The sequence below is a fragment of the Bos indicus genome, chromosome 18 (genome assembly GCF_029378745.1).
Source record: "Bos indicus isolate NIAB-ARS_2022 breed Sahiwal x Tharparkar chromosome 18, NIAB-ARS_B.indTharparkar_mat_pri_1.0, whole genome shotgun sequence".
NCBI classification, from domain to species: domain Eukaryota; kingdom Metazoa; phylum Chordata; class Mammalia; order Artiodactyla; family Bovidae; genus Bos; species Bos indicus.
The window spans coordinates 49165721-49187112 of NC_091777.1; the positions used below are offsets into that span (position 1 = coordinate 49165721).

Sequence of the window (21392 nt, forward strand, 5' to 3'; positions counted from 1 at the left end):
ACATGGTTTTCAGAGCTTTTAGATTTAGGAATTGTAGCATTTGCTGATTTCTGTGGTGTGACTATACTGCCCATGGCTGATGGCAAGCTACCAACATGATGTCTCTGAACTTTGGAGTTGGAAAGCACTGTCCACAGTGAGCTCCCAGGATCTGGTGTGAACCAGTTCCGGCACAGCACCGCCTGAGTCACCGTGTGAGTCTGGCTGTCCTGTATATATATATGTGCTTGGGGAGCCTCAGCTGTTTGAGTCTTCCCATCCTACGTGCTGGTGGCTCAGTGGTAAAGAATCCAGGTTCGATCCCTGGGTGAGGAAGTTCCCCTGGAGGAGGGCATGGCAACCCACTCCAGTTTTCTTGCCTGGAGAATCCCATGGACAGAAGAGCCTGGTGGGCTACCGGGGTCGAAAAAGAGCTGGACACGACTTAGCAACTGAACAACAACGACATCCCAGGTGCTAGACAGGGAAGCTAATGAGCCCTCGGATGACCCAGGCCCAATCACCGCCTGCTGGGACCTGCACAGCAGCCCCTGAGAATTGCTTAGCTGAGCCCAGTCAGTCCCAGAGCCATCAGAATAATAAAGGAACGGGTATTGTTTTAAGTCACCGCATTCTGAGTGGTCTCTTATGCAGCACTTACTAAATGCAACGATGGTCAGGGACTTGTATTGCAGGGGACAGGTACTACTCACAGAGGAAGGCCGAGAGAACCCCAGGCAGGATTAAAAGTTCCATTTGGAATGGATAAAGATGGGGTCCATATGTATAATAGAATACTACTCAATCATAAAAAAGAAGGAAATAATGTCATTTGCAGCAACATAGGTAGGCCCAGAGATGATTATACTAAGTGAAGTAAGAGACAAATGCCATGTAATATCACTTACACGTGGAATCTAAACTACAACCCAAGTGAACTTCTCTATAAAACAGAGACAGACTCACAGACAGAGAGAACAGACTTGCAGTTCCCAAGAGGGAGGGGAATGAGGGAAGGAGGGATTGAGAGTTTGGGATTAGCAGATGCAAACTATTGTAAGTAGAATGGATAAACAAGATCCTGGGGTTTCCCTGGTGGTCCATTGACTGTCTCTGTGCTCCTAATGCAGGGGGCCTGAGTTCGATTCCTGGTCAGGGAACTAGATCCCACATGCTGCAACTAAGACTCAGTGCAGCCAAATAAATAATACATAATTTTTAAAAAATATTTTAAAAAACCCACTAAGGTTCTAATGTGTACCACAGAAAACTATGTTCAATATCCTGGGATAAGCCATAATGGAAAGGAATATGAAAAAAGAAGGTGTATGTATGTATAACTGAACCACTTTGCTGTACAGCAGAAATTAACCCAACATTGTAAATCAACTATATTCTCTTTTTGTTTGCTTTTTTTCCTTAAATCAACTATATTTTAATAAAATAAGTTTTTAAAAAAGTTCCATCTGGGCAGAGGTACTCATTTGAAAGTTGTTGTTTTTTTCTTCCTGTTTCTTGATCTAAAGTTGGGTTACATGTGTGTTCATTTGTGAAAATTCGTCAGGCTGTACAGTTTGTTTCTAGAAAAGGTTTACTGGAAACAATAACAATAAAAACAGAGATGGTAGTCCATGGAAAGGAACCAAAAGATATCCAAAAGGCTCTCTGCAAAGTTATTAAAAAATAGGATGAGGACGATGATGACGATTTTAAAAAGTGAAAGTGTTAGTTGCTCAGTCATGTCTGACTTTTTTCGACCCCATGAACTGTGTTGCCTGCCAGGCTCCTCTGTCCATGGAATTCTCCAGGCAAGAATACTGGACTGGGTTGCCATTCCCTTCTCTAGGGGATCTTCCCCACCCAGGGATGGAAGCTGGGTCTCCCGCATTGCAGGCAGATTCTTTACCATCTGAGCGACAAGTGAAGCTGCTTCACAAATACAGCATGCTAGTCTTCTCTGTATGGTTCCAATTTTAGTATATATGTGCTGCCCAAAGTGACCACAAAAGGATTATTTTTAAATTCAAGAACCCTTGAAACTATTAAGAGGTAGCTTCTCTCTTTCCTCGGTGGTTCCTCGAATTGTGTAGGGCCTTTTTAGAGTGACTGGAAAATTTCGCACAAAAATACCCCCATGACTCAGTGGTAAAACCATTGCCATGGTATAATAAGCATTGTTTTATGATTATTTTTGGTGGTCCCGGGGACTACCTGGGCTCAGCCACACGGTTCTCAGGGGCTCTTGTGCTGTGGTCCGGGGACTACCTGGGCTCAGCCACATGGTTCTCAGGGGCTCTTGTGCTGTGGTCCGGGGACTACCTGGGCTCAGTCACACGGTTCTCAGGGGCTCTTGTGCTGTGGTCCTCAGGCAGAGCATGGCACTGGGTCATCTTCTGAAAGTTCGTCACTCCTCCGCTGAGCGCTGGACCAGGGGACTCCGGCTGGGAATTCCCCAGGCAGTTCTCCATCTCCACGTGGTCTCTCCTGCTAGCTGCACACTTTCCCCAGAGTAGTTACTCTTGATGAAGATCCAATAATATCATTTCATTTTCACAGCTCATGATTCATTAAACCATCTTCATTTTATATAGTGTTTTTGAAAGTAATTTTATTTATTATTCTTATTTTTGGCTATGCTGGGTCTTCACTGCTGCTCGGGCTTTTCTCTAGTTGCAGAGTGGTCTAGGGCGCAAGGGTTTCAGTAGTTGCGGCTCCCAGGCTCTAGCGCACAGGCTCCATAGTTGTGACGCACGGGCTTAGTTGTCTGGAGGCATCTGGAATCTTCTCGGATCAGGAATTGAATCTGTGTCTCCTACATTGGCAGGCAGATTCTTTACCACCACGCCACCTGGGAAGCCCTATAGCATCATTTTTACTTGGTTAATTTTCTTCCTTAACTTTGTTAATTTTATCTTTATTAAATTTAGCAAGTATACTTCCATCGATTTTGAAATTACTTTTATGATTTGATCAACTAATAACATATTGGGATAACTTAGGTGCAACCATTGCTTATTTATTATTTATTAATTTGGGGGGGCTGGGCCATGCAGCGTGCAAGATCTTTAGCTCCCCCACTAGGGATCAAACCCTTGCCCCCTGCAGTGAGACCGCAGGGTCTTAACTGCTGAACCACCAGGGAAGTCCCAACCTTTGTATATTTATAAATGTATGATTGTACTTGCTGTGGTATTTATACATTTTTGTACTTGAAGTGTCATGTCACTAACTTTTGTTTTATGAATTTGGAATACTGAACAAACAGTTGCTCTGAATGGCAATGTTTCAGTATCAGTCTAAAAAAATACACAGGCATTGTCCTTGTCTCCCTATCTTAGGAGTCACTGTATAATTATTTGAGCGTTTCTGTATGCCTGAATTTTTTCAGAATACAATCATGGGGGTAGAAAAGATTTGACTGTCAAAGACGCAATATTGGTAAATCCTATTAGGACCCTCTGCTGGGGGCAGGGAGCGGCTGAGGGTTTCCAGGACTCTCGGCTGCTGCTCCCAGCAGGACAGCTGGTGGTCAGGAGCTCCCACTATAGAGGCAGATAATCCAGGTTCAAATCCTGGTTCTGGGCTTCCCTGGTGGCTCAAGGGTAAAGAATCCACCTGCCAAGGCAGGAGACACGGGTTCAGTCCCTGATCAGGGAAGATCTCGGAGCAACTAAGTCCATGCTCCACAATAACGAGCCTGTGCTCTGCAACGAGAAGCCACTGCAATGAGAAGCCCGAATGTCGCAACTAGAGAGTAGCCCCTGCTCGTTGCAACTAGAGAAAAACCAGACCAGCAACAAAGACTCAGCACAGCCGGAAAAAAAAAAAAAAATCTGGTTCTGCCTTTTCTTGGGCAGGCCATCACTTTGGCATGTTGCTGGCCTCTGAGCCTCAGTTTTCTTGTCTGTAACATGTGCCATAGGAATAACTATTCTATCTCAAGGGCTGGATGTGAGCAGTGAAGGAGAAATATCCTTAAGTCATGTCTGGGACTCAAGGAATAAGTAAGACCCAATGTCATACAAGAACTAATAGGATTTCACTCTTTGGATGAAGATCTGGTAATCTGAACCTAGTGAGATGTCCTTTGTGGATCTCCCTTGGGGAGAAGGGAAATGGGAGAGGCGGGTGGGCACATGTCCAACTCATCTCCCTTTCAAAACTCTTGCCAACTACCTAGGGCACCCATGCTGAACTTGAACTCCTGAGGGAGAATGCATGAACAGGCACCAATCCGAAGCCAGGAATTACCTCCAGTAACACTTCACGGAGATACAGTGAATGCACCGGGATAAGCGAGGGAATCTCAGTGGTGGGATTTGGGGCACATTGCTGTGGTTCTTCCCTGGTAGCTCAGCTGGTAAAGAATCCGCCTGCAATGAGGGAGACCTGGGTTCGACCCCTGGTTTGGGAAGATCCCCTAAAGAAGGGAATGGCTATCCACTTCAGTATTCTGGCCTGGAGAATTCCATGGACTGTATAGTCCATGGGGTTGCAAACAGTCGGGCACGACTGAGCAACTTTCTGTGGTGTGTGCATGCATGCATATATTCCATTTATATTTGCCCAAGAGTCCTATTTCCCAGAAATTTTTAAAAATTAAAAAAAAAATTCACGGATGTCTAATTTACATCCAATAAAATGCAAACATTTCAAGTGTACAGTCTGTGTTCTAACAACTGTATGTGATGGTACAACCATCCTCATAAACAAGAGGTGGCATTTCTGTTACTCTAGAATGTTTACCCTTTCCCACCTCCACCCCAACCACTAATTTGCTTTTTGTCACTACAAGTTTTCTTTTCTAGAGTTTCATATAAATGGAATCATATGGTGTGTCAGTTGCCAATTTACTGCCTCACAGCTCCAAGTTGAGAAACTGGAGTTTAGGCATTTAAATCTTCTTCCTTCGCCGGCTGCCATGTTAAAGTTTTCCAGTAGAGGGAGCCAGAGAGGTGTTGCAGGCGGAAACGGTTTTGCTTCTAGCTTCCAGTTCAGTTCAATTCAGTTCAGTTGCTCAGTCGTGTCCGACTCATTGCGACCCAATGAATCGCAGCATGCCAGGCCTCCCTGTCCATCACCAACTCCCGGAGTTCACTCAGACTCACGTCCATCGAGTCAGTGATGCCATCCAGCCATCTCATCCTCTGTCGTCCCCTTCTCCTCCTGCCCCCAATCCCTCCCAACATCAGAGTCTTTTCCAATGAGTCAACTCTTCGCATGAGGTGGCCAAAGTACTGGAGTTTCAGCTTTAGCATCAGTCCTTCCAAAGAACACCCAGGACTGATCTCCTTTAGAATGGACTGGTTGGATCTCCCTGCAGTCCAAGGGACTCTCAAGAGTCTTCTCCAACACTATAGTTCAAAAGCATCAATTCTTCGGCGCTCAGCTTTCTTCACAGTCCAACTCTCACATCCATACATGACCACTGGAAAAACCATAGCCTTGACTAGACGGACCTTTCTTGGCAAAGTAATGTCTCTGCTTTTTAATATGCTGTCTAGGTTGGTCATAACTTTCCTTCCAAGGAGTAAGCGTCTTTTAATTTCATGGCTGCAATCACCATCTGCAGTGATTTTGGAGCCTCAAAAAATAAAGTCTGACACTATTTCCACTGTTTCCCCATCTATTTCCCATGAAGTGGTAGGACCAGATGCCATGATCTTAGTTTTCTTCCTAAATGTTGAGCTTTAACCGTCTAGCTTCCAGACAGTTCTCCAAAGGCAGGCAGCTTTTCCTGCGACATTCACAAGGGTGTAGGCTTCTCCAGTGCCTGGCAGTGAGGAGCATCCCTCAGCCAGCATCTTGCCCTGGCACCCACCTCAGCTGGTTTCTTGGCTGAGTGCTTCTGGTGAGACACTTCCTTGTGAACTGTTTTCCCTAGCATCCTTAAAGGACCGACTTCTGGCAAGTTCCAGAGGGTGGATTTCCAGCAAGTTCCACAGCCGGAGCACTAAAGGGACTCCTTTGCCCTTTAGTGAGCCATGTCCAAGTGTTCTCCCAAAGCGTCAGGGTCTAGAGACTTCCCTGGTGCTCCAGTGGCTTAAGGCTCCATGTCCCAATACAGGGAGCCAGGGTTCAACCCCTGGTCAGGGAACTAGATCCTGCATGCCACAGCTAAGACCTGGCGTAGCCAAATAAATAAAAATAAATGTTAAACAAAAACAAAAACCCCCAAAGCGTGAGGGATTCTGGGACTGCCAAGGACAGTCTGGAGCTGACACCTTTCTCAAGCTCTCTATCTTAGATCTTAGTTGTAGAGGCTGCTCCCTGTATTTGCCATTTTATATTCTTTACCATTCTCTTTATTTCTCCGTAGCTACTCCTTCTAACTCTAATCCCCTGCTATGATGAATAAATCTGTATATTAAACATTCTCCCTTCAATTACTGTGCGGTTTCAGTCTCTGGATTGGACCCTGAGTGATAACCATAGGAGGCACCCCTGTATCTTCTTTCCTTTGGCAGAATATTGTGTGATTCAGTCACATCGTTGCTGTATTAATCGCCAGCTCACTCCTGTTTATCACTGAGTAGTACTCCATTGAACAGATAAACCACAATCTGTTTACTCACTCGGCATGATGGACATTTGGATTGTTTCCAGCTTGAGGCTGTTATGAATAAAGCTTCTATCAACAATCACATTCAAGTGGTTGTCTGGACATATGTTTTCATTTCCCACGAGTAAATATGTAGGAGTGGAATTCTTGGATCACATGTTCTTTACGAGAACGCACCCAAGCATTTTTTTTCAGCATGACTGTGCACTCCCACCAACATGTATGACAGCTGCACTTCCTAGCACCTTGTATGGTCAGTCTTTTCCATTTTAGGTAGAATGGCTTCCGTTTCATTCCTTGGAGAGATCTTCCTCTACCTGACATTCTCCCTTATCAATTTTAACACTTTACTCTTGAACAGTGGCGCCGGTGTTGTCTCTATTTTATTTTTTGGCCACATTGTGCTACTTACAGGATCTTAGTTCCCCAACCTGGGATTGAACCCGAGCCCTCAGCGGTGAAAGTGCCCAGTCCTAATCACTGGACTGTCAGGGAGGGAAGTCCTGCCAGTGTTGTTCCTAACCTACAACAAATGGTTGCAGAAATATCACCAAGAAACAGGATTGAGACGTCTCTGGTGGTCTGGTGGCTAAGACCCTGAGCTGCCAATGCAGGGGGCCCAGGTTCAATTCCTGGTCAGGGAACTAGAGCCCATAAGCCCCAACTAAGAGTTCACATGCTGCCGCAGCTGGGACCCAGTGAAGGCAAATAAGGGCTTTCCAGGTGGTGTTAGCGGTAAAGAGCCCACCTGCCAATGTAGAGAGGCAGGTTTGATCCCCGGGTTGGGAAGATCCCCTGCAAAAGGGCATGGCAACTCACTCCAGTATTCTTGCCTGGAGAATCCCAAGGATAAAGGAACCTGGCGGGCAGCAGTCCATAGGTTTGCCAAGAGTTGGACACAACTGAAGCGACTTAGCATGCATGCATGCAGCCAAATAAATAAAAAATAAAAAACAAATGAAATATATAAGCGACAAGGGTATATTGTACAGCACAGGGAATTATAGTCAAACAAACAAACAGAAAAACCCCAAAAAAACAAGATTGAAAATTTCTTGCTCTTTAGAATTATTTGCATGTACAAAGATTTGGCATGCCTTCTCCTTCAAGAAGGAAGACTGAGCTATAGATAATCAGGGCCTGCACTGGCCTGTAGGAGTCTTTAGGTAGATTTTTTTTTTTTTTTAAGGCACCTCTTCTGGGTAGCATGACCTGGTGACTGGAGCAAGGCATGGATTTGAGTCCCCACTCATACCACCGCCCCTGGCTGGCCTCACAATTACAACAGCTGGTCCTGTGCTGCGTGCGTGCTAAGTCACGTCCAAAACACTTTGTGACCCTATGGACTGTAAGCCGCCAGGTTCCTCCATCCATGGGATTCTCCAGGCAAGGATACAGTGTGGGCTGCCACGCTCTCCTCCAGGGGATCTTCCCGACCCAGGTATGGAACCCAGGTCTCTTATGTCTCCTGCATTGGCAGGCAGGTTCTTTACCACTAACACCACCTGGGGTTCTGTCTCTAAGTGAGGCGGACTGGGTGCAAGCCAACAGGGAGTGGTGGCGCCTCTGTCAGTCTGGAGAGAAGAGCCCAGCGTGGAGGCACTCACTCTGGCTGACTTACTGCCCAGTAGGAAGGTGGGCCTAGTTTGGCCACATCTTCCAGTTTGTCAAGAGACTGGAAATCCCTGTGTTTATGTGAAATCACCCGATTTTTAAATGTTAGCAGTGCATTTAAAGGAAAAAAAATTATTATAGCACAGTGTAGGCCAGAAGAGACAGATCTTCAAACCCAGGAACTGACTGGGGATGATCTTTTGTGGCTTATGTATTATTCCCATTGATTGTCACAACATGAGGAAACTGAGGCCCAAAGACGTGAAATGATGTACACAGCAGTCAGAAGTGGAGTGGCATGGACTTCCCTGGTGGCCCAGAAGTTAAGAATCCACCTTGCAATGCAGGGTACATGAGTTCAATCCCTAGTCGGGGAACTAAAATCTCACATGCCCGAGAGCAATTAAGCCTGTGGGCCACAACTAGAGATCCCACATGTTGCAGCTAAGACCTGATGTGGCTAAATAAACAAATATTAAAAAAAAAAAGATTTCTTGGATATAATACCAAAAGTATGATTTATAAAAGAAAAATGGGTTAATTAAACATTATCAAAATTTTAAACCTTTGTACTTCAAAAGACATTATTAAGAAAATGAAAGACAAGCTATAGATTGGCAGAAAATATTTGTATATCACACACTTGATAAAAGACTTAAATCTAGAATATATAAAGAACACTTAAAATTCAATAATATGACATATCAATTTAAAAATTGACAAAAGATTTGAATAGACATTTCACCAAAGAAGAAATACAAAGGACTAATAAGCAAATGCGGGCTCCCCAGCTGGCACTAGTTGTAAAGAACCCACCTGCTAATGCAAGAGACACGGGTTTGATCCCTGGGTCGGGAAAATCCCCTGGAGGAGGCCATGGCAACCCACTCTAGTACTCTTGTCTGGAGAATCTCGTGGACAGAGGAGCCTGGCTGGCTACAGTCCATAGGATCACAAAGAATCAGCATAACTGAAGCGACTTAGCACAGCAATAAGCATATGAAAAGATGCTCAACATCATTAGTCATGAAGGAAATGCAAATTAAAATCACAGTGAGATGCCACGTCATGCTCTCTAGAATAGCTGCTGTCCAAAAGATTGGTGAGGACAGGGAGAACCCGGGACCCTTATACACCACTGATGGGAATGTAAAATGGTAAAGCCTCTTTGGAAAACAGTTTCTATAAAAGTTGAACATTAAAAAAAAAGAAGTGAAATATAAATTTACCATGAAATCCAACAATTCTTTTTAAAAAATATATATATGTATTTATTTATTTTGGCTTCAAGGAATATGGGATCCTAGTTCCTCAACCAGGGATCAAACTTGTGCCCCCTGCATTGGAAGCCTGGAGTCTTAACCACTGGAAGTTTGAAACACAGCAATTCTACCACTAGGCTATCTACCCAAGAGAAATGAAAAGGTATGTCACACAAAGACTGATTTGACTGCCAAAGTGCACAGCAGCATTATATATTGGAAAACAACCCAGGTGTCTATCAACTGGTGAATGGTAAGCAATATGTGATCTATCCATATAGTGGAATACTGTTCAACACTGAAAGGAAAGAGGACTCCCCTGGTGGTGCAGTGTTTAAGAATCTGCCTACAAAAAAAAAAAAAAAAAGAACCCGCCTGCAGGGGACACGGGTTTGATCCCTAGTCAGGGAAGATTCCACAAGCCGTGGGTCAACTGCTGAGACCTCCTGCTGCAACCGCTGAACCCCAGCACCCTAGAGCCGCTGCTTAATGGCAACTAGAGAAAGACCACACACAGCAAGGAAGACCCAGCGCAGCCAAAAGTCAAAACAAAACAATAAAAGGAATGGAGTAATGGTACAGGATACAGGGAGAATGAACCCTAAGACAGCACACTAAGTCAAAGTGCTGGATACAAAAGGCTACATATTGTGTGAAATGTCCAGAAAAGACCGATCTAAATATAGGGAAAGATGAGGAGTTGCTGTGACTGGGCGTGGGAACAAGGAGTGACCACAACTAGGCACAACGGCTATTTTGGAGGTGATAGAAATGCTCTAAAACTGTAGTGTTGGCTGCCAAACTCGGAAAACTCACTAAATCACTGAATCGTACACTCAACAGGGCTGAATTTTATGGTATGTAAATTACTTCAATAAAGCTGTCACACACACACAAAAAAAAAACCCAAATCCTGCACACTTTACAGTTACAGCCTGTAAGACTTAAATAGGGTAATAGAACAGACTATAGATATAATCAGCCTTGATGGTGTGAAAGCAAATGCATTACCGACAAGATGGGAAAAGAAAGGTGGGGGAGGGGAAGCCAAGACACTCCTCTGTCTCACTCAGTATCACGGGAATCAAAAGTTGCCAGGATAAAAAAAATACAAGTGAAGCATAAAATGTAAAGTCTCAAAGGTAAATAAGAAATGATCTTAAAAAAAGTACAAGGGTTAAAAATTAGTGGAGTGAATACACATTGAGCTAAATACCATCTTTCATAGCTGACAGTAATAGATGATTTTGAATTCCTCTATTTCTCTGTCATTTTCACCATCATCACCTTCTCAGTTATCCAACTGCCTTCTGAACCACAGCATGGGTGAGATGAGAGGCAAAGTTACTTTGGATTTTGGTATATTCTAGTTTAAACGTCATGGATATCATGTGTATTAAAGAATATGCTTTTATTAAAAAAAACAACAACCAACCAACCAATAATACAACGTTACCATAATTTACAATCAGTGAGAACTCCCATACATACCTGATGAGAGTAAAAATTGGTGCAACCACTTTGGAAACTAGTTGGGGATTTTTTTTTTTAACTGAAGTTAGAGAAGTGCCTTTCCAACAAGCTGGCAATTTGACCCTAAAGCCAGGAAACATATACTAGAATATTCACGACAGCATTGACCCTCATAGCTCCAACCTGGAAATGATCCAGGTACCCACATAGGGTGTATAAATGAATGAAGGCAGTCATAGAATGGAAGACTAAGTAGCAGTAACAATAAGTAGACACAACAGCACAAATGGACCTCAAAAGCATAATTTGGGGTGAAATTTACCAGAGTAAAGTCATCCAGAGTGTGAGTCCCAGGACAAGCAGACAGTCGGGGTGGCCTGGGGCAGGCCTGATTTACACCTAGTGTCCCAGGGTAATTAGGGTAAATATCAGTGACCCCTATCGCTTCCAAAATTACCTGGTTTGAAAATTGGATGATAAATTATATTCTCACACCAGTGATTTTTAGAAAGTTTACAAACAGGCTAAACTAATAAATGCTATTTACGAATGTACATACAGGTACTGAAATCATATATATATATATCAATTCAGTCGCTCAATTGTGTCTGACTCTTTGTGACCCCATGGACTGCAGCACACCAGGCTTCCCTGTCCATTACCATCACTGGCGCTTGCCCAAAATAATGTCCATTGCATCGGTGATGCCATCCAATCATCTCATCCTCTGTCGTCCCCTTCTCCTCCCGCCTGTATATTCATATATATATATAAAACAAGCAGAAACTTCCCTGGTGATCTAGTGGCTAAGACTCCATGCTCCTAATGCAGGGGAAAGTGTTAGTCGCTCAGTTGTGTCTGACTCTCTGCGACCCCCATGGATCATAGCCTGCCAGGTTCCCCGTCCATGGGGTTCTCCAGACAAGAATACTGGACTGGGTAGCCATTCCCTTCTCCAGGGGATCTTCCTGACCCAGAGATGGAACCCAGATCTCCTGCATAGCACGCATATTCTTTACCATCTGAGCCACCAAGGGGGCTTGGGTTCAGCTCCTGCTTGGGGAACTAGATCCCACATGCCACAACAAAGACTGAAGATCCTGTGTGCCACAACTAAGACCCAGTGCAGCCAAATAAACAAATACTAAATATTTAAAAAAAAAAACACACAACAACACAAAATAACCAAGCCGGGAAATGAGCATTATAAAAGTCAGGATGCTGGTTCCCTCTGTGGGGAAGGAGAAGGCTACTAACCAGAGAAACATCTAGGGGGCTGGCAATGTTCTCCTTATTGGCCTGGGTGCTGCTTATATACTTTGTTATATATTTCATGTATTTTTCTGTATGAGTGTTATATTTTACAATTTAAAAAATTATTAATGCTATCAATGAACACCATGATTATTTAAGTCAAAGAAGGGAACAGTCGAATTGCATCTTAGTACAGATTAACAGTTCACATTTGTCGATGCTTTCGTGGTGTGAGGCACCCTGGGAAATTCTTTACGTGCATCATCTCATTCCCTGGAGGCAGCACTGACATTTCTGGGGCATCACAGGGCCAGCCAGGGACACTGGTTCTGGGAACTGCTGGTGACAGCCTGCAGAGGAGATGGCACTGCGGAGAGGTGAAACTTTGTCAGCTGCATATTCAGCCAGCCCCAGGTTAGCCTCAGCCCAAACTCAAACTTTTTCGTGAACTTGGGCAAATGGGTTTCCCTCTCTCAGCGTAGATTTCTCCTCTGGAAAATGGGATGTGAATGTCCACATGTCCTCTCCAGGCTTCACTGGTGGCTCAGTCAGTAAAGAATCTGCCTGCAATGCAGGAGACCTGGGTGTGATCCCTAGGTTGGGAAGATCCCTTGGAGGAGGAAATGGCAAGTCACTCCTGTATTCTTGCCTGGGAAATCCCATGGACAGAGGAGCCTGGTGGGTTACAGTCCATGGGGTCGCAAAGTTGGACACGACTGAGTGACTAAACCACCACCACACTCCACAATCCCTAAATCCAAAAGCTCTGAAAACCAAGGCTTTCATAGACCCACTTGGTGGCAGAACTGCCTGGAACTGATGGAAGGTTTTATTTATGATATGAACATGCATTTCACTGAAGAAGTATCCGTGTGTTTGATCACTCCCCAGTCCTGCTAGGGATTTTTTTGGAAAAAATTTTAAGTAATTATTTATTTTTGGCTGCCCTATGGCTTTGTTGCTGCATGCAGGATTCTCTTTTTGCGGAGAACAGGGGCTGCTCTCTGGTTTCCGTGGGCGGGCTTTTTATTGTCGGAGTTTCTCTTGTCCTGGAAGAGCCCACGCCTTGTCTTGTCTAGGCGTGGGGCTCCAGTAGTTGTGGCTTGTGGGCTCTAGAGTGTGGGTTCAGTAGCTGTGATGCACAGGCTTCGTTGCCTCTTCGCATGTGGAATCCTCCCGGACCAGGATCTAACCTGTGTCTCTTGCATTAGCAAGCAGATTCCCAACCACTGGACCATCAGGGAAGTCTACCCCGATAAGGATCATATGTAATACACAGGATGGTTCTTTGTGACTTGCCTTATATTCAGTTCCTGCACTGAATAGCAAAAGTTTTGGCTAACACGCTGTGGACTTGTAGTAACTCTCACTTCCCACGGTGATGGGGAAATTCAACAAGATCAAGGCTGGTCTTCAACAAGTGTTAGCTGCCATTGTGACTGCTGTGACAATGATTAGCAGTCAAGGCCAGCTATGGGACTGGAGTCTGGGGCTGCACCTCCTTATGTCAGAATCATGCAGTCACTGAAACCACGCCTGAAGGAATGTAGGTTCAGGGGATTCGTGCCTAGGAAGGAACGAAATACAGCGGGACAGAAAACTGCACCAATGGCAAGATCAGAGCCACCTGGTGAATTTTAAAAAAGGCAAAAGATGGACAGTCCTAGTGGTTCAGCGGTTAAGAATCTGCCTTCCAGTGCAGGGGACGCAGGTTCATCCCTGGTCGGAAAACTAAGATCCCGTATGCTTCAGGGGCAGCTAAGCCTGTGCGCTACAATTATTGAGCCCCAAGAGCAGTTATGATGTTACGGATAATTATTCACAGGTGAGCTGACCATGGTTGTTAAGAAAAACCCTTCACAAAATACTAACAGCTACTGTTAACTGAACACTAAATCCTCCAGGCACGTACGTGGAAAGTGCTTTCCAAGATCTCACAGAAGTCTCACCAACAACCCCTTGAGGCCGGTGCTATTTTCAGCTGGGGAAACTGAGGCTTGGAGGAGGGAAGCAATCAACCCAGGGTCACCCAACAAGCAAGGGGCAGATTGGGGTGGAGGACTCCAGGGTCGTGCAGCTGTGCATGCATTCATCTCTGAGTTTCTAAACTTTTATCTTACTTTATTTTTTATATGTGTTTATTTTTCTGTCTCAATGCATTTTATTTATTTATTTTTATTGGAGTATAGATGCTTTACAATGTTGTGTTAGTTTCTGCTGGTAAATCGTCTTTATCTTCCCCAGATTTCACCATAAAAATGTCACCATACAGAAAAGCTGAAAATATAGTTAAAATGGATATCTGTTTCATATTTTGCCATATTTGCTTTCTCTCTCTCTTTTGATGAACTATTAAATACCTGAATATGCATCTCCTAAGAAAGAATAAGAACCCTTTATAGGTCTATTATCTCTCAACCCACTAAGAGAAATTCAATCTACTATCTAATGCTTCATCTATGAACACTTTTTCTCATTGTTCCAAGGTCTTCTGGAATTGTATCTTCCAAACAAATATGGGACTCACACACTGCTGGGGGTGCTCATTTCTCTCTAATCTCTTTTAATCTAAAAGACTGCCCCTGGGAAGTACATAGCAGTCCAGGGGTTAGGACTCGAAAATCTCACTGCCAAGGGCCGGGTGTTTTGGATACCTGGTCTAGGAGCTAGTATCACCAAAACAAAACAAAAACAAAAACAAAAAACACTGCCCCGGCCTTTTCCATTTTTGTTAAACGGATTATATTACTTTTATCATAGGGAAAAAATACGGCAGTCTTGTTTATATTTGATTTGTGAACTGTATGTATATCTTGATTGGATTGAAAAATTAGAATTTAAATAAATATGAAAACTTTATTAAAAGGAGAATCAACAGATTCTGTATATGTATTGGAGAAGGAAATGGCAACCCAGTCCAGTATTCTTGCCTGGAGAATCCCATGGATGGAGGAGCCTGGTGGGCTACAGTCCACGGGGTCACAAAGAGTCGGACACAACTGAGCTACTTCACATAGAATATACAAATATATATAGATATGCTTAAAGAAAAAGAAAAGTTTACAAAAAATAATTTCTTTAGAGAAGCCAAAAGGAATGTTGTGATTATACAGGGAGGAGAGAAACCCTGGAGATGATAAGCTTCTGTCCCCATCTATTTTTAGCAAAAGATTACAGACATTGTGTAAAAGTTGATAAACTAACAAATAACAATGGAATAATTTGCTTTAAAGATTTGGAAGGAACTACCAGAGGAATAAAGAGCAAAAAAAGGTTTAAAACGACACACCACGGATCACAAGTTACTTCTGCCATCTCTGAAAAGTAATTTAATTACAAAATTTAAAAACTGGCTGCAGAGGAGACTGCGCTTGTTTAAAGGATTGATATTGCATGCAAACCTTTGTCGTTTGTACTTGTGTTACTGGGACACTAAAAAAAATGTTATTGTCTATTTTAAAAGTAGATTGGTAATACTATAGTCTTTCAAAATAGCGGTAAACAGCTGCCGTCTAAAGTTGAAAGATCAAGACATGGAACATTAACAAATATGACCGGTCACTGCAAAAGTTAACTCAGAACAAAGTTTAAATTGGGTAGAGCGGGAGCAGCTAAAAACAAACTGTGCCCAAGTTGCTAAAGCAAGAAACGGTGCTCTAAGATCTTCCGATTCGTAGATTTTCCTGCCAGCCAGAGGACACAAAAAACAGAATTGGTAAAAAGTGGTCAGGCCTTTCACCAGCTGCTGTTGAACACGTGTTGGTCGAGTACGTGGGGGGTGGGGGTGGTGTTTAATAGTGGCCTCCTCAGACCAGCAGGCGGACGGAGAGGCGAGGGCTTTAGAGGACCGGTTTTATAGCCAAGCCCTTTTCCTATAATCTGGGGCTTTCAAACGTGCGTTCGTGTAACTCTGGACTTAAAGGGGCAGAAGCGGGGGAAGGCGTGATGGGGCGCAGGACTCCAGGGACACGCCACTCCGGGCAGGGCCTGGGACGGAAATCCTCCCCGGGGCGCCCTAGCTGCGAGTGTGGACGGACACCGGTCCCGACCTCGGTCCCTACCTGTCCCGGCGCTCACCTGGCGGCCTGCTCGGAGGTGGCGGCGGACTACGATCCCCTTCCCCACCCTGCTCTGAGAGGCAGTCCGGGGGGGTGCTCCTCGGGATCGGCCCCGCCCAGGGAGTCCTCTAGGAGGGTTGGGGGAGGGGGTGGCGGCGGCTGAAGTCTGGACCCGGGGGCTGGAGACTGTGAAGTCCAGCGGGCAGGCAGGCGGCTGCGCGGAGCCGGAGCGGGGGAGGGGCGGGGTCTGGGAGGTTGCAGGCGGAGGGGGAGGGCTCAGCTGCCGCGAGGCTGGCGGGGAGGAGACCCAATCCCTGCGCTCCCGGATTTGGGGGCCTGCTCATCGCTCCTTTGGAAAGTCTATACTTTCTCCACGTGGTTACCTGCTGCCCAGGCGCCTCGCGATCTAAGACTGGGGTGGGTCGGTGGAGGCGGGGTGGCGTGGTGGGGGGAGGACCTTCACCGCAGGCATCTCCAATGGGAGAGTTCTGCCTCCCCCCGCGGAGCCTCCTGCGATGGGAATTGTCCCGTCTGCCCCCACTCCCCAAAATCCCCTCTTTCCTTCTTATTCCAGCTGATCTTGAATGGCTTGAAGCAGGCTCCGGCTAGAGATTGAGGTCTAGCGGTGGCAGTGAAAGCGCTGAATCCTAACACTAGACCACCAGGGAAAGTGACAAGGCCTTGGCCCATCAACTGTATAGAAATGAGTTTCCACATAGAGACGGAAAGTATTTTTTGGAAGAAAAGGGATAGACACAGGGGAGGGCCAGATGGGGGCATTTCTTCCGGGTTTCCTTTGGCCAATCATCTTGCTTTGCCTGGTTCTGAGTCTGTATTTGGTTTATTTCAGGGTCCTCCCGTCTGTAGGGGCTTGCCTGGTGGCTCAGACGGTAAAGAATCTGCCTGCAATGCCAGAGACCTGGGTTCGATCCCTGACTGGGGAAGATCCCCTGGAGAAGAATATGGCAACCCACTGCAGTATTCTTGCCTGGAAAAGTCCATGGACAGAGGAGCCTGGCAGCCTACAGTCCATGGGACCACAAAGAGTCAGACAGGATTGAGCAACTAACACTCCCATCTGTGCCTCAGTTTCTCTTAGCCAAAAGGCCTATGGTAGGTTGACATCACTTACCATGAGGTGACACCCCCTGCCTTTTGACCTCCAAGGAGCCTTTCTGCGCATGTGTAGTTGAGAATGTCTCCTTGACTTCAAGAATGAGGAACATGGGGTCTTTTATTTCTTATCTGGGCAGGGCCCAGTGCTTCTCTGGCTTCTCATCTTCAAGGACCTGCCCACAGGGGACAAACTCTGGCTGTTCAGACTGGGTCCGTCTATCTCCTGCCTCACAGCCACCTGCCTCCAGCTGCCTCCAGCATTCACATCTCTTTCACCATCTGTTTACTCCTAGTAAATGGCTGAGCTGTGACTCCAACCCTGGGCCTGGTGAAAAACACTTGGACTGAAGCTTCTGTCTGCAGGAATTCTCTGGAATTTATGTTGTGTCCCCAGGGTAGTGTCTCAGAAGCCCAGGCTTGTTCTTAAGTTGAACATCTCTGCGACACAAACTCCTGGGGCGACAACCTGGGTGATGCTACATTAGAAATCTGCCCCTCCCCTAAATTGCAGGCAAGAGAATTAATCCGAGATTCACAGTAAGGATGGGACCAAGACCCATGTCTCTCTTGACCTCTGCCGTTGCCCTTCACTGTGATTTTTTTTTTTCTGATTGCCCTAGATGGTGTGCACTCAAGGACTGACCTTACACATCCTAGAGGCAGCCTTCTGAACTCCAGGCCTCCCGTGCATGTGTGCTAAGTTGCTTCAGTCATGTCCGACTCTTTGCAACACCATGGACTGTAGCCCACCAGGCTCCTCTATCCATAGGATTCTCCAGGCAGGAATACCGCAGTGCATGCCATGCCCTCCTCCAGGGGATCTTTCTGACCCAGGAATTGAACTTGCGTCTCTTACGTCTGCTGCATTGGCTGGCAGGCGGGTTCTTTACCACTAGCGCCACTTGAGAGGCTACTAGGAAATCACCAGCAATCCCAGTTACCCCAGTGCTCAGTCATCACAGGCACTATGGAACTGATAGAATGTGTCTCTGTACTTAGTACAGTGTAGGTGCTTCTGTCTCGGGGCAGAAAGAATTCAATGAGAGGCAGAGAGACAGGTAAGGAAAGAGTTTATTAGTATAGGAGGCTTGAGTGCTGCACCCTGAGAATTTAGTGGGCTGCAGTTTTATAATCAAAGAAAAAGTGGGGAGGGGGAGAAAACCACCTTTTTCCTCATTCTTGAGTAGATGTCAAGCTTCCATCATCAGCTCCTCCTTCATGTCAGGTGGAGTTTTCATGTCCCTACCTGGTCCAGCCAGCCCTGTTCTGGCACAATGGAAATGAGCAAAGAGGCGGTAACATATGCTAAGAATAGTAAATCATCTCAGGTTTCAGTATAATGTCACCCTTTCCTTATATTTTTATTTTTGGTGTGCCCAGAGGAGCATTTCCTAGGTATTATTAACTTACTGAGCTCACTGGACAGGATGTGGGTCTCGTTTCACCATCATTTTTACTGTTTGGGGGCATGTCTCATGCTTCTGTTGCGTGGTTTTTGTTGCTAAGCAAGTCTGCTTGGCTTTGTGCTTAAGCAAACCTGCTTTCTTCTTCTTCTTCTTCTTTTTTTAAATATTTATTTGGCCCCACTGGGTCTTAGTTTTGGCATGTGAGATCTTAGTTCCCCGATCAGGGATGGAACCTGTGCCCCCTTCATGGGGTTCCCTGTGTAGTCCTGTGCAGTCCAATGGGCCTCCCGACCGCCAGGGAAGTCTCAAACGTGCTTTCTCGAATGATCTTTGACTTAGAGGGGTCTTCCATACTTTTTGTCTCTACTTACAATCCCCCAGTGGGATGAGGGCTCCCCTGGTGACTCAGACGGTGAAGAATCTGCCTGCAATGCAGGAGACCTGGGTTGGAAAGATCCCCTGGAGGAGGGCATGGCAATCCACTCCAGTGTTCTTGCCTGGAGAATCCCCATGGACAAAGGAGCCTGGCAGGCTACAGCTCATGGGGTCACGAAGAGTCAGATGTGACTGAGAGTCTAAGCACACACGCACACAGAGTGGGATGAAGTATTTAATCACCTACTTTGCCCTTATTCTGTCTCTACCAACTAGGCTAAATGCTTTATATGCAGTTCTCTGCAGCTGCCTCCTCTCCTGAGAAACTGAGGCCTAGAGATGGGTAGGCTTCACATGAGGTGTAAGTCACTTGCTTGGGGGTCACACAAAAAGGGGTTTAAGCCTCCTCTCCCCAGGTCCCCTCCACTAGAAGCCTGGGAAAGGCACCACAGCGCTGCCGTGAGGACAGTGTGAGATCGGCGTCTGTAGCAGCCATGAAATTAAAAGACACTTGCTCCTTGAAAGGAAAAAGTAGCTATGACAAATCTAGAGAACATATTAAAAAGCAGACATCACTTTGCCAACAAAGATCCATATAGTCAAAACTATGGTTTTTTCAGTAGTCATGTACAGATGTGAGATTTGGACCATAAAGAAGGCTGAGTGCCAAAGAATTGATGCTTTTGAACTGTGGTGCTGGAGAAGACTCTTGAGAGTCCCTTGGACTGCAAGGAGATCCAACCAGTCCATCCTAAAGGAAATCAACCAAGAATATTCATTGGAAGGACTGATGCTGAAGCTAAAGCTCCAATATTTGGCCACCTGAAGTGAAGAGCCGACTCGCTGGAGAAGACCCTGATGCTGGGAAAGATTGAAGGTGGGAGGAGAAAGGGATGGCAGAGGATGAGATGGTTGGATGGCATCACCAACTCAAAGGACATGAGTTTGAGCAAACTCAGGGAAGCCTAGCATGCTGCAGTCCATGGGGTCGCAAAGAGTCAGACTCAACTTAGCGACTGAACACCACCACCACCACCCAGTAAACGCTGCCTCTCATTATTTGTACCATCCACCTTTCAAAGCATTTTCTGATACAGGTTGTAAAATTGTTGTGTTATTAATAAGGCTTTCAGTATAGATCCACACACAGTCCTTTATCTGAAAGATCTAGGACTAGATAGTATGGATTTCGGATTTTTTTTTTTTTTAAAGAAGTCAGTGGGTTGGAAAGATCTCCTGGAGAAGGGAAAGGCTACCCACTCCAGTATTCTGGCCTGGAGAATTCCATGGACTGTATAGTCCATGGGGTCACAAAGAGTTGGACACGACTGAGTGACTTTCACTTTCCGAATGTACGTAAGGCATATACAGCATTCTGCAGCATTCCCAGAAGGGTCAGGGCAGCCGTCCATGATCACGTGATAATTCTACTTCAAAGCATGTATAGCGAGAAGTACACTCTTAGTGGAATAGTTATAAATATGTGATGTTGGTTCTGTCAGATCTTATTGCTTGAAGACTTTGGGGCCTAATTTATGAAGAAAGTTTGCGGGTAAGAGACTGTAGCAATGCTTTTTAGGTTTGTTTTTTTTTAAATTGATACCATTATTAATCAGCTGCTTTGCAGACTTCAGATTATGTAGATTTACAGGCACTAAACAATTTATTTCAACAGATAATGCTGGCTTATTACAGATAAAATGGAGAAAAAACACACGGTATCCCCCCAAAATAATTGGATTATCAGAGGATGTTAAAACCATTGGTAAAAGGATGTTGGAGAATAGTCCAGAATTATTACCCATCAGATGACTTATTCATTAGAGAGGGGGAAAATATACCTACCAAGTGAGGGATGGTGGGTGTTGGCAGATAGACTCTTAACCAAATGATCAAATGATATCCTCAGTAGTTGGACAGCATGACCTCAAGGGTCTCTTGATGTGACACTATAAGAAGTATACAACATTGCCTAAGCAGAACGCTAGTTAAAAACATTTAAATCTCGATTTATTTTTTAAAATAATTTTATGTATTTATTTTTGGCAATGCAGGGCCTTCCTCGCTGCGTGGGCTTATCTCCAGTTGCGGCGAGTGGCGGCTGCTCTCTAGTTGTGGCGCGTGGGCTTCTCATTGCCGTGGCTGCTCTTGTTGCAGAGCAACGAGCTCTAGGGTACACAGGCTTCACTAGTCGTGGCTCGTGGGCTCTAGAGCAAGGCTCAGTAGTTGTGGCACACGGGCTTAGTTGCTCTGTGGCCTGTGGGATCTTCCTGGACTGGTGATCGAACCTGTG

At 45.3% G+C, this 21392-nt stretch overlaps 1 protein-coding gene and 1 long non-coding RNA gene across 4 annotated transcripts in view; one reads left to right on the forward strand and one right to left on the reverse strand.

Annotated features, from left to right (window-relative positions):
- FBXO17 (F-box protein 17) overlaps nt 1-16435 on the reverse strand; it is a 31947-nt gene extending 15512 nt beyond the window's left edge. For 2 of the 3 annotated variants that reach the window (XM_070770993.1, XM_019978239.2), the window contains exon 1: nt 16222-16362. The gene's annotated coding sequence lies outside the window, so the exon portion shown is untranslated. Of the gene's footprint in view, nt 1-16205 lie in introns of all 3 variants that reach the window. The other variant, XM_070770994.1, reaches the window with a different exon arrangement.
- LOC139177109 (uncharacterized) lies at nt 15737-20156 on the forward strand. Its single transcript, XR_011561551.1, has 2 exons — nt 15737-15911; nt 17053-20156. It is a non-coding gene; the product is annotated as an uncharacterized lncRNA (long non-coding RNA).
- The last annotated feature ends 1236 nt before the right edge of the window (nt 20157-21392 follow it).